This window comes from Conger conger, unplaced genomic scaffold, assembly GCF_963514075.1.
Source record: "Conger conger unplaced genomic scaffold, fConCon1.1 SCAFFOLD_37, whole genome shotgun sequence".
NCBI lineage: Eukaryota > Metazoa > Chordata > Actinopteri > Anguilliformes > Congridae > Conger > Conger conger.
This window is the reverse complement of record NW_026890511.1, coordinates 774,261-788,683: the sequence shown is the minus strand read 5'-3', so window position 1 is coordinate 788,683 and position 14,423 is coordinate 774,261.

Sequence of the window (14,423 nt, the reverse complement as noted above, 5' to 3'; positions counted from 1 at the left end):
AACTCACATTTCATCCAAAACCAAAAGGTTTGATGGTGGGGCGAAAATCTATCAGGTGTATGCCCATTTGCCAGAAACCGCATTCAGAGCTTGTGAAATCCCCAAAATGACGATTTCAAGCTTTGGCACTCTAAGTTTCATAGTTGGTGAAAAAGAGCATATCTTGAAGAGAGAATACACTAGCTGCTCCCAAATGAAATATGTATGATGGTGAGTGGTTCCATATCATATATCCCAAAGGTAGCCATGTGCTCCTTTAGGAGCTTTAGATATAGGCCTTATAAAAACTTTAACTTTTCCCGCATTCAGAAACAAAGTTTTTCAGAGTGCGCATTTCTTTATAGTCAAAACTCACATTTCATCCAAAACCAAAAGGTTTGATGGTGGGGCGAAAATCTATCAGGTGTATGCCCAATTGCCAGAAACCGCATTCAGAGCTTGTGAAATCCCCAAAATGACGATTTCAAGCTTTGGCACTCTAAGTTTCATAGTTGGTGAAAAAGAGCATATCTTGAAGAGAGAATACACTAGCTGCTCCCAAATGAAATATGTATGATGGTGAGTGGTTCCATATCATATATCCCAAATGTAGCCATGTGCTCCTTTAGGAGCTTTAGATATAGGCCTTATAAAAACTTTAACTTTTCCCGCATTCAGAAACAAAGTTTTTCAGAGTGCGCATTTCTTGAAAGTCAAAACTCACATTTCATCCAAAACCAAAAGGTTTGATGGTGGGGCGAAAATCTATCAGGTGTATGCCCATTTGCCAGAAACCGCATTCAGAGCTTGTGAAATCCCCAAAATGACGATTTCAAGCTTTGGCACTCTAAGTTTCATAGTTGGTGAAAAAGAGCATATCTTGAAGAGAGAATACACTAGCTGCTCCCAAATGAAATATGTATGATGGTGAGTGGTTCCATATCATATATCCCAAAGGTAGCCATGTGCTCCTTTAGTAGCTTTAGATATAGGCCTTATAAAAACTTTAACTTTTCCCGCATTCAGAAACAAAGTTTTTCAGAGTGCGCATTTCTTGAAAGTCAAAACTCACATTTCATCCAAAACCAAAAGGTTTGATGGTGGGGCGAAAATCTATCAGGTGTATGCCCATTTGCCAGAAACCGCATTCAGAGCTTGTGAAATCGCCAAAATGACGATTTCAAGCTTTGGCACTCTAAGTTTCATAGTTGGTGAAAAAGAGCATATCTTGAAGAGAGAATACACTAGCTGCTCCCAAATGAAATATGTATGATGGTGAGTGGTTACATATCATATATCCCAAAGGTTGCCATGTGCCCCTTTAGGAGCTTTAGATATAGGCCTTACAACAACTTTAACTTTTCCCGCATTCAGAAACAAAGTTTTTCAGAGTGCGCATTTCTTGAAAGTCAAAACTCACATTTCATCCAAAACCAAAAGGTTTGATGGTTGGGCGAAAATCTATCAGGTGTATGCCCATTTGTCAGAAACCGCATTCAGAGCTTGTGAAATCCCCAAAATGACGATTTCAAGCTTTGGCACTCTAAGTTTCATAGTTGGTGAAAAAGAGCATATCTTGAAGAGAGAATACACTAGCTGCTCCCAAATGAAATATGTATGATGGTGAGTGGTTCCATATCATATATCCCAAAGGTAGCCATGTGCTCCTTTAGGAGCTTTAGATATAGGCCTTATGAAAACTTTAACTTTTCCCGCATTCAGAAACAAAGTTTTTCAGAGTGCGCATTTCTTGAAAGTCAAAACTCACATTTCATCCAAAACCAAAAGGTTTGATGGTGGGGCGAAAATCTATCAGGTGTATGCCCATTTGCCAGAAACCGCATTCAGAGCTTGTGAAATCCCCAAAATGACGATTTCAAGCTTTGGCACTCTAAGTTTCATAGTTGGTGAAAAAGAGCATATCTTGAAGAGAGAATACACTAGCTGCTCCCAAATGAAATATGTATGATGGTGAGTGGTTACATATCATATATCCCAAAGGTAGCCATGTGCTCCTTTAGGAGCTTCAGATATAGGCCTTATAACAACTTTAACTTTTCCCGCATTCAGAAACAAAGTTTTTCAGAGTGCGCATTTCTTGAAAGTCAAAACTCACATTTCATCCAAAACCAAAAGGTTTGATGGTGGGGCGAAAATCTATCAGGTGTATGCCCATTTGCCAGAAACCGCATTCAGAGCTTGTGAAATCCCCAAAATGACGATTTCAAGCTTTGGCACTCTAAGTTTCATAGTTGGTGAAAAAGAGCATATCTTGAAGAGAGAATACACTAGCTGCTCCCAAATGAAATATGTATGATGGTGAGTGGTTCCAAATCATATATCCCAAAGGTAGCCATGTGCTCCTTCAGGAGCTTTAGATATAGGCCTTATAAAAACTTTAACTTTTCCCGCATTCAGAAACAAAGTTTTTCAGAGTGCGCATTTCTTGAAAGTCAAAACTCACATTTCATCCAAAACCAAAAGGTTTGATGGTGGGGCGAAAATCTATCAGGTTTATGCCCATTTGCCAGAAACCGCATTCAGAGCTTGTGAAATCCCCAAAATGACGATTTCAAGCTTTGGCACTCTAAGTTTCATAGTTGGTGAAAAAGAGCATATCTTGAAGAGAGAATACACTATCTGCTCCCAAATGAAATATGTATGATGGTGAGTGGTTCCATATCATATATCCCAAAGGTAGCCATGTGCTCCTTTAGGAGCTTTAGATATAGGCCTTATAAAAACTTTAACTTTTCCCGCATTCAGAAACAACGTTTTTCAGAGTGCGCATTTCTTGAAAGTCAAAACTCACATTTCATCCAAAACCAAAAGGTTTGATGGTGGGGCGAAAATCTATCAGGTGTATGCCCATTTGCCAGAAACCGCATTCAGAGCTTGTGAAATCCCCAAAATGACGATTTCAAGCTTTGGCACTCTAAGTTTCATAGTTGGTGAAAAAGAGCATATCTTCAAGAGAGAATACACTAGCTGCTCCCAAATGAAATATGTATGATGGTGAGTGGTTCCATATCATATATCCCAAAGGTAGCCATGTGCTCCTTTAGGAGCTTTAGATATAGGCCTTATAAAAACTTTAACTTTTCCCGCATTCAGAAACAAAGTGTTTCAGAGTGCGCATTTCTTGAAAGTCAAAACTCACATTTCATCCAAAACCAAAAGGTTTGATGGTGGGGCGAAAATCTATCAGGTGTATGCCCATTTGCCAGAAACCGCATTCAGAGCTTGTGAAATCCCCAAAATGACGATTTCAAGCTTTGGCACTCTAAGTTTCATAGTTGGTGAAAAAGAGCATATCTTGAAGAGAGAATACACTAGCTGCTCCCAAATGAAATATGTATGATGGTGAGTGGTTCCATATCATATATCCCAAAGGTAGCCATGTGCTCCTTTAGGAGCTTTAGATATAGGCCTTATAAAAACTTTAACTTTTCCCGCATTCAGAAACAAAGTGTTTCAGAGTGCGCATTTCTTGAAAGTCAAAACTCACATTTCATCCAAAACCAAAAGGTTTGATGGTGGGGCGAAAATCTATCAGGTGTATGCCCATTTGCCAGAAACCGCATTCAGAGCTTGTGAAATCCCCAAAATGACGATTTCAAGCTTTGGCACTCTAAGTTTCATAGTTGGTGAAAAAGAGCATATCTTGAAGAGAGAATACACTAGCTGCTCCCAAATGAAATATGTATGATGGTGAGTGGTTCCATATCATATATCCCAAAGGTAGCCATGTGCTCCTTTAGGAGCTTTAGATATAGGCCTTATAAAAACTTTAACTTTTCCCGCATTCAGAAACAAAGTTTTTCAGAGTGCGCATTTCTTGAAAGTCAAAACTCACATTTCATCCAAAACCAAAAGGTTTGATGGTGGGGCGAAAATCTATCAGGTGTATGCCCATTTGCCAGAAACCGCATTCAGAGCTTGTGAAATCCCCAAAATGACGATTTCAAGCTTTGGCACTCTAAGTTTCATAGTTGGTGAAAAAGAGCATATCTTGAAGAGAGAATACACTAGCTGCTCCCAAATGAAATATGTATGATGGTGAGTGGTTCCATATCATATATCCCAAAGGTAGCCATGTGCTCCTTTAGGAGCTTTAGATATAGGCCTTATAAAAACTTTAACTTTTCCCGCATTCAGAAACAAAGTTTTTCAGAGTGCGCATTTCTTGAAAGTCAAAACTCACATTTCATCCAAAACCAAAAGGTTTGATGGTGGGGCGAAAATCTATCAGGTGTATGCCCATTTGCCAGAAACCGCATTCAGAGCTTGTGAAATCGCCAAAATGACGATTTCAAGCTTTGGCACTCTAAGTTTCATAGTTGGTGAAAAAGAGCATATCTTGAAGAGAGAATACACTAGCTGCTCCCAAATGAAATATGTATGATGGTGAGTGGTTACATATCATATATCCCAAAGGTTGCCATGTGCCCCTTTAGGAGCTTTAGATATAGGCCTTATAACAACTTTAACTTTTCCCGCATTCAGAAACAAAGTTTTTCAGAGTGCGCATTTCTTGAAAGTCAAAACTCACATTTCATCCAAAACCAAAAGGTTTGATGGTTGGGCGAAAATCTATCAGGTGTATGCCCATTTGCCAGAAACCGCATTCAGAGCTTGTGAAATCCCCAAAATGACGATTTCAAGCTTTGGCACTCTAACTTTCATAGTTGGTGAAAAAGAGCATATCTTGAAGAGAGAATACACTAGCTGCTCCCAAATGAAATATGTATGATGGTGAGTGGTTCCATATCATATATCCCAAAGGTAGCCATGTGCTCCTTTAGGAGCTTTAGATATAGGCCTTATAACAACTTTAACTTTTCCCGCATTCAGAAACAAAGTTTTTCAGAGTGCGCATTTCTTGAAAGTCAAAACTCACATTTCATCCAAAACCAAAAGGTTTGATGGTGGGGCGAAAATCTATCAGGTGTATGCCCATTTGCCAGAAACCGCATTCAGAGCTTGTGAAATCCCCAAAATGACGATTTCAAGCTTTGGCACTCTAAGTTTCATAGTTGGTGAAAAAGAGCATATCTTGAAGAGAGAATACACTAGCTGCTCCCAAATGAAATATGTATGATGGTGAGTGGTTACATATCATATATCCCAAAGGTAGCCATGTGCTCCTTTAGGAGCTTCAGATATAGGCCTTATAACAACTTTAACTTTTCCCGCATTCAGAAACAAAGTTTTTCAGAGTGCGCATTTCTTGAAAGTCAAAACTCACATTTCATCCAAAACCAAAAGGTTTGATGGTGGGGCGAAAATCTATCAGGTGTATGCCCATTTGCCAGAAACCGCATTCAGAGCTTGTGAAATCCCCAAAATGACGATTTCAAGCTTTGGCACTCTAAGTTTCATAGTTGGTGAAAAAGAGCATATCTTGAAGAGAGAATACACTAGCTGCTCCCAAATGAAATATGTATGATGGTGAGTGGTTCCATATCATATATCCCAAAGGTAGCCATGTGCTCCTTTAGCAGCTTTAGATATAGGCCTTATAACAACTTTAACTTTTCCCGCATTCAGAAACAAAGTTTTTCAGAGTGCGCATTTCTTGAAAGTCAAAACTCACATTTCATCCAAAACCAAAAGGTTTGATGGTGGGGCGAAAATCTATCAGGTTTATGCCCATTTGCCAGAAACCGCATTCAGAGCTTGTGAAATCCCCAAAATGACGATTTCAAGCTTTGGCACTCTAAGTTTCATAGTTGGTGAAAAAGAGCATATCTTGAAGAGAGAATACACTATCTGCTCCCAAATGAAATATGTATGATGGTGAGTGGTTCCATATCATATATCCCAAAGGTAGCCATGTGCTCCTTTAGGAGCTTTCGATATAGGCCTTATAAAAACTTTAACTTTTCCCGCATTCAGAAACAACGTTTTTCAGAGTGCGCATTTCTTGAAAGTCAAAACTCACATTTCATCCAAAACCAAAAGGTTTGATGGTGGGGCGAAAATCTATCAGGTGTATGCCCATTTGCCAGAAACCGCATTCAGAGCTTGTGAAATCCCCAAAATGACGATTTCAAGCTTTGGCACTCTAAGTTTCATAGTTGGTGAAAAAGAGCATATCTTGAAGAGAGAATACACTAGCTGCTCCCAAATGAAATATGTATGATGGTGAGTGGTTCCATATCATATATCCCAAAGGTAGCCATGTGCTCCTTTAGGAGCTTTAGATATAGGCCTTATAAAAACTTTAACTTTTCCCGCATTCAGAAACAAAGTTTTTCAGAGTGCGCATTTCTTGAAAGTCAAAACTCACATTTCATCCAAAACCAAAAGGTTTGATGGTGGGGCGAAAATCTATCAGGTTTATGCCCATTTGCCAGAAACCGCATTCAGAGCTTGTGAAATCCCCAAAATGACGATTTCAAGCTTTGGCACTCTAAGTTTCATAGTTGGTGAAAAAGAGCATATCTTGAAGAGAGAATACACTAGCTGCTCCCAAATGAAATATGTATGATGGTGAGTGGTTCCATATCATATATCCCAAAGGTAGCCATGTGCTCCTTTAGGAGCTTTAGATATAGGCCTTATAAAAACTTTAACTTTTCCCGCATTCAGAAACAAAGTTTTTCAGAGTGCGCATTTCTTGAAAGTGAAAACTCACATTTCATCCAAAACCAAAAGGTTTGATGGTGGGGCGAAAATCTATCAGGTGTATGCCCATTTGCCAGAAACCGCATTCAGAGCTTGTGAAATCCCCAAAATGACGATTTCAAGCTTTGGCACTCTAAGTTTCATAGTTGGTGAAAAAGAGCATATCTTGAAGAGAGAATACACTAGCTGCTCCCAAATGAAATATGTATGATGGTGAGTGGTTCCATATCATATATCCCAAAGGTAGCCATGTGCTCCTTTAGGAGCTTTAGATATAGGCCTTATAAAAACTTTAACTTTTCCCGCATTCAGAAACAAAGTTTTTCAGAGTGCGCATTTCTTGAAAGTCAAAACTCACATTTCATCCAAAACCAAAAGGTTTGATGGTGGGGCGAAAATCTATCAGGAGTATGCCCATTTGCCAGAAACCGCATTCAGAGCTTGTGAAATCGCCAAAATGACGATTTCAAGCTTTGGCACTCTAAGTTTCATAGTTGGTGAAAAAGAGCATCTCTTGAAGAGAGAATACACTAGCTGCTCCCAAATGAAATATGTATGATGGTGAGTGGTTCCATATCATATATCCCAAAGGTAGCCATGTGCTCCTTTAGGAGCTTTAGATATAGGCCTTTTTAACAACTTTAACTTTTCCCGCATTCAGAAACAAAGTTTTTCAGAGTGCGCATTTCTTGAAAGTCAAAACTCACATTTCATCCAAAACCAGAAGGTTTGATGGTGGGGCGAAAATCTATCAGGTGTATGCCCATTTGCTAGAAACCGCATTCAGAGCTTGTGAAATCCCCAAAATGACGATTTCAAGCATTGGCACTCTAAGTTTCATAGTTGGTGAAAAAGAGCATATCTTGAAGAGAGAATACACTAGCTGCTCCCAAATGAAATATGTATGATGGTGAGTGGTTCCATATCATATATCCCAAAGGTAGCCATGTGCTCCTTTAGGAGCTTTAGATATAGGCCTTATAAAAACTTTAACTTTTCCCGCATTCAGAAACAAAGTTTTTCAGAGTGCGCATTTCTTGAAAGTCAAAACTCACATTTCATCCAAAACCAAAAGGTTTGATGGTGGGGCGAAAATCTATCAGGAGTATGCCCATTTGCCAGAAACCGCATTCAGAGCTTGTGAAATCGCCAAAATGACGATTTCAAGCTTTGGCACTCTAAGTTTCATAGTTGGTGAAAAAGAGCATCTCTTGAAGAGAGAATACACTAGCTGCTCCCAAATGAAATATGTATGATGGTGAGTGGTTCCATATCATATATCCCAAAGGTAGCCATGTGCTCCTTTAGGAGCTTTAGATATAGGCCTTTTTAACAACTTTAACTTTTCCCGCATTCAGAAACAAAGTTTTTCAGAGTGCGCATTTCTTGAAAGTCAAAACTCACATTTCATCCAAAACCAGAAGGTTTGATGGTGGGGCGAAAATCTATCAGGTGTATGCCCATTTGCCAGAAACCGCATTCAGAGCTAGTGAAATCCCCAAAATGACGATTTCAAGCTTTGGCACTCTAAGTTTCATAGTTGGTGAAAAAGAGCATATCTTGAAGAGAGAATACACTAGCTACTCCCAATTGAAATATGTATGATGGTGAGTGGTTCCATATCATATATCCCAAAGGTAGCCATGTGCTCTTTTAGGAGCTTTAGATATAGGCCTTATAAAAACTTTAACTTTTCCCGCATTCAGAAACAACGTTTTTCAGAGTGCGCATTTCTTGAAAGTCAAACTCACATTTCATCCAAAACCAAAAGGTTTGATGGTGGGGCGAAAATCTATCAGGTGTATGCCCATTTGCCAGAAACCGCATTCAGAGCTTGTGAAATCCCCAAAATGACGATTTCAAGCTTTGGCACTCTAAGTTTCATAGTTGGTGAAAAAGAGCATATCTTGAAGAGAGAATACACTAGCTGCTCCCAAATGAAATATGTATGATGGTGAGTGGTTCCATATCATATATCCCAAAGGTAGCCATGTGCTCCTTTAGGAGCTTTAGATATAGGCCTTATAAAAACTTTAACTTTTCCCGCATTCAGAAACAAAGTTTTTCAGAGTGCGCATTTCTTGAAAGTCAAAACTCACATTTCATCCAAAACCAAAAGGTTTGATGGTGGGGCGAAAATCTATCAGGTTTATGCCCATTTGCCAGAAACCGCATTCAGAGCTTGTGAAATCCCCAAAATGACAATTTCAAGCTTTGGCACTCTAAGTTTCATAGTTGGTGAAAAAGAGCATATCTTGAAGAGAGAATACACTAGCTGCTCCCAAATGAAATATGTATGATGGTGAGTGGTTCCATATCATATATCCCAAAGGTAGCCATGTGCTCCTTTAGGAGCTTTAGATATAGGCCTTTTTAACAACTTTAACTTTTCCCGCATTCAGAAACAAAGTTTTTCAGAGTGCGCATTTCTTGAAAGTCAAAACTCACATTTCATCCAAAACCAGAAGGTTTGATGGTGGGGCGAAAATCTATCAGGTGTATGCCCATTTGCCAGAAACCGCATTCAGAGCTAGTGAAATCCCCAAAATGACGATTTCAAGCTTTGGCACTCTAAGTTTCATAGTTGGTGAAAAAGAGCATATCTTGAAGAGAGAATACACTAGCTACTCCCAATTGAAATATGTATGATGGTGAGTGGTTCCATATCATATATCCCAAAGGTAGCCATGTGCTCTTTTAGGAGCTTTAGATATAGGCCTTATAAAAACTTTAACTTTTCCCGCATTCAGAAACAACGTTTTTCAGAGTGCGCATTTCTTGAAAGTCAAAACTCACATTTCATCCAATACCAAAAGGTTTGATGGTGGGGCGAAAATCTATCAGGTGTATGCCCATTTGCCAGAAACCGCATTCAGAGCTTGTGAAATCCCCAAAATGACGATTTCAAGCTTTGGCACTCTAAGTTTCATAGTTGGTGAAAAAGAGCATATCTTGAAGAGAGAATACACTAGCTGCTCCCAAATGAAATATGTATGATGGTGAGTGGTTCCATATCATATATCCCAAAGGTAGCCATGTGCTCCTTTAGGAGCTTTAGATATAGGCCTTATAAAAACTTTAACTTTTCCCGCATTCAGAAACAAAGTTTTTCAGAGTGCGCATTTCTTGAAAGTCAAAACTCACATTTCATCCAAAACCAAAAGGTTTGATGGTGGGGCGAAAATCTATCAGGTTTATGCCCATTTGCCAGAAACCGCATTCAGAGCTTGTGAAATCCCCAAAATGACAATTTCAAGCTTTGGCACTCTAAGTTTCATAGTTGGTGAAAAAGAGCATATCTTGAAGAGAGAATACACTAGCTGCTCCCAAATGAAATATGTATGATGGTGAGTGGTTCCATATCATATATCCCAAAGGTAGCCATGTGCTCCTTTAGGAGCTTTAGATATAGGCCTTATAAAAACTTTAACTTTTCCCGCATTCAGAAACAAAGTTTTTCAGAGTGCGCATTTCTTGAAAGTCAAAACTCACATTTCATCCAAAACCAAAAGGTTTGATGGTGGGGCGAAAATCTATCAGGTTTATGCCCATTTGCCAGAAACCGCATTCAGAGCTTGTGAAATCGCCAAAATGACGATTTCAAGCTTTGGCACTCTAAGTTTCATAGTTGGTGAAAAAGAGCATATCTTGAAGAGAGAATACACTAGCTGCTCCCAAATGAAATATGTATGATGGTGAGTGGTTCCATATCATATATCCCAAAGGTAGCCATGTGCTCCTTTAGGAGCTTTAGATATAGGCCTTTTTAACAACTTTAACTTTTCCCGCATTCAGAAACAAAGTTTTTCAGAGTGCGCATTTCTTGAAAGTCAAAACTCACATTTCATCCAAAACCAGAAGGTTTGATGGTGGGGCGAAAATCTATCAGGTGTATGCCCATTTGCCAGAAACCGCATTCAGAGCTAGTGAAATCCCCAAAATGACGATTTCAAGCTTTGGCACTCTAAGTTTCATAGTTGGTGAAAAAGAGCATATCTTGAAGAGAGAATACACTAGCTACTCCCAATTGAAATATGTATGATGGTGAGTGGTTCCATATCATATATCCCAAAGGTAGCCATGTGCTCTTTTAGGAGCTTTAGATATAGGCCTTATAAAAACTTTAACTTTTCCCGCATTCAGAAACAAAGTTTTTCAGAGTGCGCATTTCTTGAAAGTCAAAACTCACATTTCATCCAAAACCAGAAGGTTTGATGGTGGGGCGAAAATCTATCAGGTGTATGCCCATTTGCCAGAAACCGCATTCAGAGCTTGTGAAATCGCCAAAATGACGATTTCAAGCTTTGGCACTCTTAGTTTCATAGTTGGTGAAAAAGAGCATATCTTGAAGAGAGAATACACTAGCTGCTCCCAAATGAAATATGTATGATGGTGAGTGGTTCCATATCATATATCCCAAAGGTAGCCATGTGCTCCTTTAGGAGCTTTAGATATAGGCCTTATAAAAACTTTAACTTTTCCCGTATTCAGAAACAACGTTTTTCAGAGTGCGCATTTCTTGAAAGTCAAAACTCACATTTCATCCAAAACCAAAAGTTTGATGGTGGGGCGAAAATCTATCAGGTGTATGCCCATTTGCCAGAAACCGCATTCAGAGCTTGTGAAATCCCCAAAATGACGATTTCAAGCTTTGGCACTCTAAGTTTCATAGTTGGTGAAAAAGAGCATATCTTGAAGAGAGAATACACTAGCTGCTCCCAAATGAAATATGTATGATGGTGAGTGGTTCCATATCATATATCCCAAAGGTAGCCATGTGCTCCTTTAGGAGCTTTAGATATAGGCCTTATAAAAACTTTAACTTTTCCCGCATTCAGAAACAAAGTTTTTCAGAGTGCGCATTTCTTGAAAGTCAAAACTCACATTTCATCCAAAACCAAAAGGTTTGATGGTGGGGCGAAAATCTATCAGGTTTATGCCCATTTGCCAGAAACCGCATTCAGAGCTTGTGAAATCCCCAAAATGACGATTTCAAGCTTTGGCACTCTAAGTTTCATAGTTGGTGAAAAAGAGCATATCTTGAAGAGAGAATACACTAGCTGCTCCCAAATGAAATATGTATGATGGTGAGTGGTTCCATATCATATATCCCAAAGGTAGCCATGTGCTCCTTTAGGAGCTTTAGATATAGGCCTTATAAAAACTTTAACTTTTCCCGCATTCAGAAACAAAGTTTTTCAGAGTGCGCATTTCTTGAAAGTCAAAACTCACATTTCATCCAAAACCAAAAGGTTTGATGGTGGGGCGAAAATCTATCAGGTTTATGCCCATTTGCCAGAAACCGCATTCAGAGCTTGTGAAATCCCCAAAATGACGATTTCAAGCTTTGGCACTCTAAGTTTCATAGTTGGTGAAAAAGAGCATATCTTGAAGAGAGAATACACTAGCTGCTCCCAAATGAAATATGTGTGATGGTGAGTGGTTCCATATCATATATCCCAAAGGTAGCCATGTGCTCCTTTAGGAGCTTTAGATATAGGCCTTATAAAAACTTTAACTTTTCCCGCATTCAGAAACAAAGTTTTTCAGAGTGTGCATTTCTTGAAAGTCAAAACTCACATTTCATCCAAAACCAAAAGGTTTGATGGTGGGGCGAAAATCTATCAGGTGTATGCCCATTTGCCAGAAACCGCATTCAGAGCTTGTGAAATCCCCAAAATGACGATTTCAAGCTTTGGCACTCTAAGTTTCATAGTTGGTGAAAAAGAGCATATCTTGAAGAGAGAATACACTAGCTGCTCCCAAATGAAATATGTGTGATGGTGAGTGGTTCCATATCATATATCCCAAAGGTAGCCATGTGCTCCTTTAGGAGCTTTAGATATAGGCCTTTTTAACAACTTTAACTTTTCCCGCATTCAGAAACAAAGTTTTTCAGAGTGCGCATTTCTTGAAAGTCAAAACTCACATTTCATCCAAAACCAGAAGGTTTGATGGTGGGGCGAAAATCTATCAGGTGTATGCCCATTTGCCAGAAACCGCATTCAGAGCTAGTGAAATCCCCAAAATGACGATTTCAAGCTTTGGCACTCTAAGTTTCATAGTTGGTGAAAAAGAGCATATCTTGAAGAGAGAATACACTAGCTACTCCCAATTGAAATATGTATGATGGTGAGTGGTTCCATATCATATATCCCAAAGGTAGCCATGTGCTCTTTTAGGAGCTTTAGATATAGGCCTTATAAAAACTTTAACTTTTCCCGCATTCAGAAACAAAGTTTTTCAGAGTGCGCATTTCTTGAAAGTCAAAACTCACATTTCATCCAAAACCAAAAGGTTTGATGATGGGGCGAAAATCTATCAGGTTTATGTCCATTTGCCAGAAACCGCATTCAGAGCTTGTGAAATCCCCAAAATGACGATTTCAAGCTTTGGCACTCTAAGTTTCATAGTTGGTGAAAAAGAGCATATCTTGAAGAGAGAATACACTAGCTGCTCCCAAATGAAATATGTATGATGGTGAGTGGTTCCATATCATATATCCCAAAGGTAGCCATGTGCTCCTTTAGGAGCTTTAGATATAGGCCTTATAAAAACTTTAACTTTTCCCGTATTCAGAAACAACGTTTTTCAGAGTGCGCATTTCTTGAAAGTCAAAATTCACATTTCATCCAAAACCAAAAGGTTTGATGGTGGGGCGAAAATCTATCAGGTGTATGCCCATTTGCCAGAAACCGCATTCAGAGCTTGTGAAATCCCCAAAATGACGATTTCAAGCTTTGGCACTCTAAGTTTCATAGTTGGTGAAAAAGAGCATATCTTGAAGAGAGAATACACTAGCTGCTCCCAAATTAAATATGTATGATGGTGAGTGGTTCCATATCATATATCCCAAAGGTAGCCATGTGCTCCTTTAGGAGCTTTAGATATAGGCCTTATAAAAACTTTAACTTTTCCCGCATTCAGAAACAAAGTTTTTCAGAGTGCGCATTTCTTGAAAGTCAAAACTCACATTTCATCCAAAACCAAAAGGTTTGATGGTGGGGCGAAAATCTATCAGGTTTATGCCCATTTGCCAGAAACCGCATTCAGAGCTTGTGAAATCCCCAAAATGACGATTTCAAGCTTTGGCACTCTAAGTTTCATAGTTGGTGAAAAAGAGCATATCTTGAAGAGAGAATACACTAGCTGCTCCCAAATGAAATATGTATGATGGTGAGTGGTTCCATATCATATATCCCAAAGGTAGCCATGTGCTCCTTTAGGAGCTTTAGATATAGGCCTTATAAAAACTTTAACTTTTCCCGCATTCAGAAACAAAGTTTTTCAGAGTGCGCATTTCTTGAAAGTCAAAACTCACATTTCATCCAAAACCAAAAGGTTTGATGGTGGGGCGAAAATCTATCAGGTGTATGCCCATTTGCCAGAAACCGCATTCAGAGCTTGTGAAATCCCCAAAATGACGATTTCAAGCTTTGGCACTCTAAGTTTCATACACTGTAAATTTCCCAGTGTAAAATATGCAGTGTCAAAGTACATTGACTCTTTCAGAGTTATTACAACAACAGTTTGTGTAAAATGCCCACAGTGTTGGTGAAATATTTCGTAGTTAATTGGCTGGTGTAAGAACTACTCTGGAAAGCTCCGCCCATCTCCTTCTCTTTCAAACTTCACCGCGTATACTCCAGCTGATTATGTATCTTAACATACCACATTTCAAAGGGCTAACGTTAACGTGACCGAGTTCATGCGTGCAGTCTATGTGCAAGCAACATTAGCTAGTGCTAGCTAACCTAGACTACAGTTAATTAATTCGGTAGCTATAGGCTTCCAGCAACTTGCAAGAGGTAATG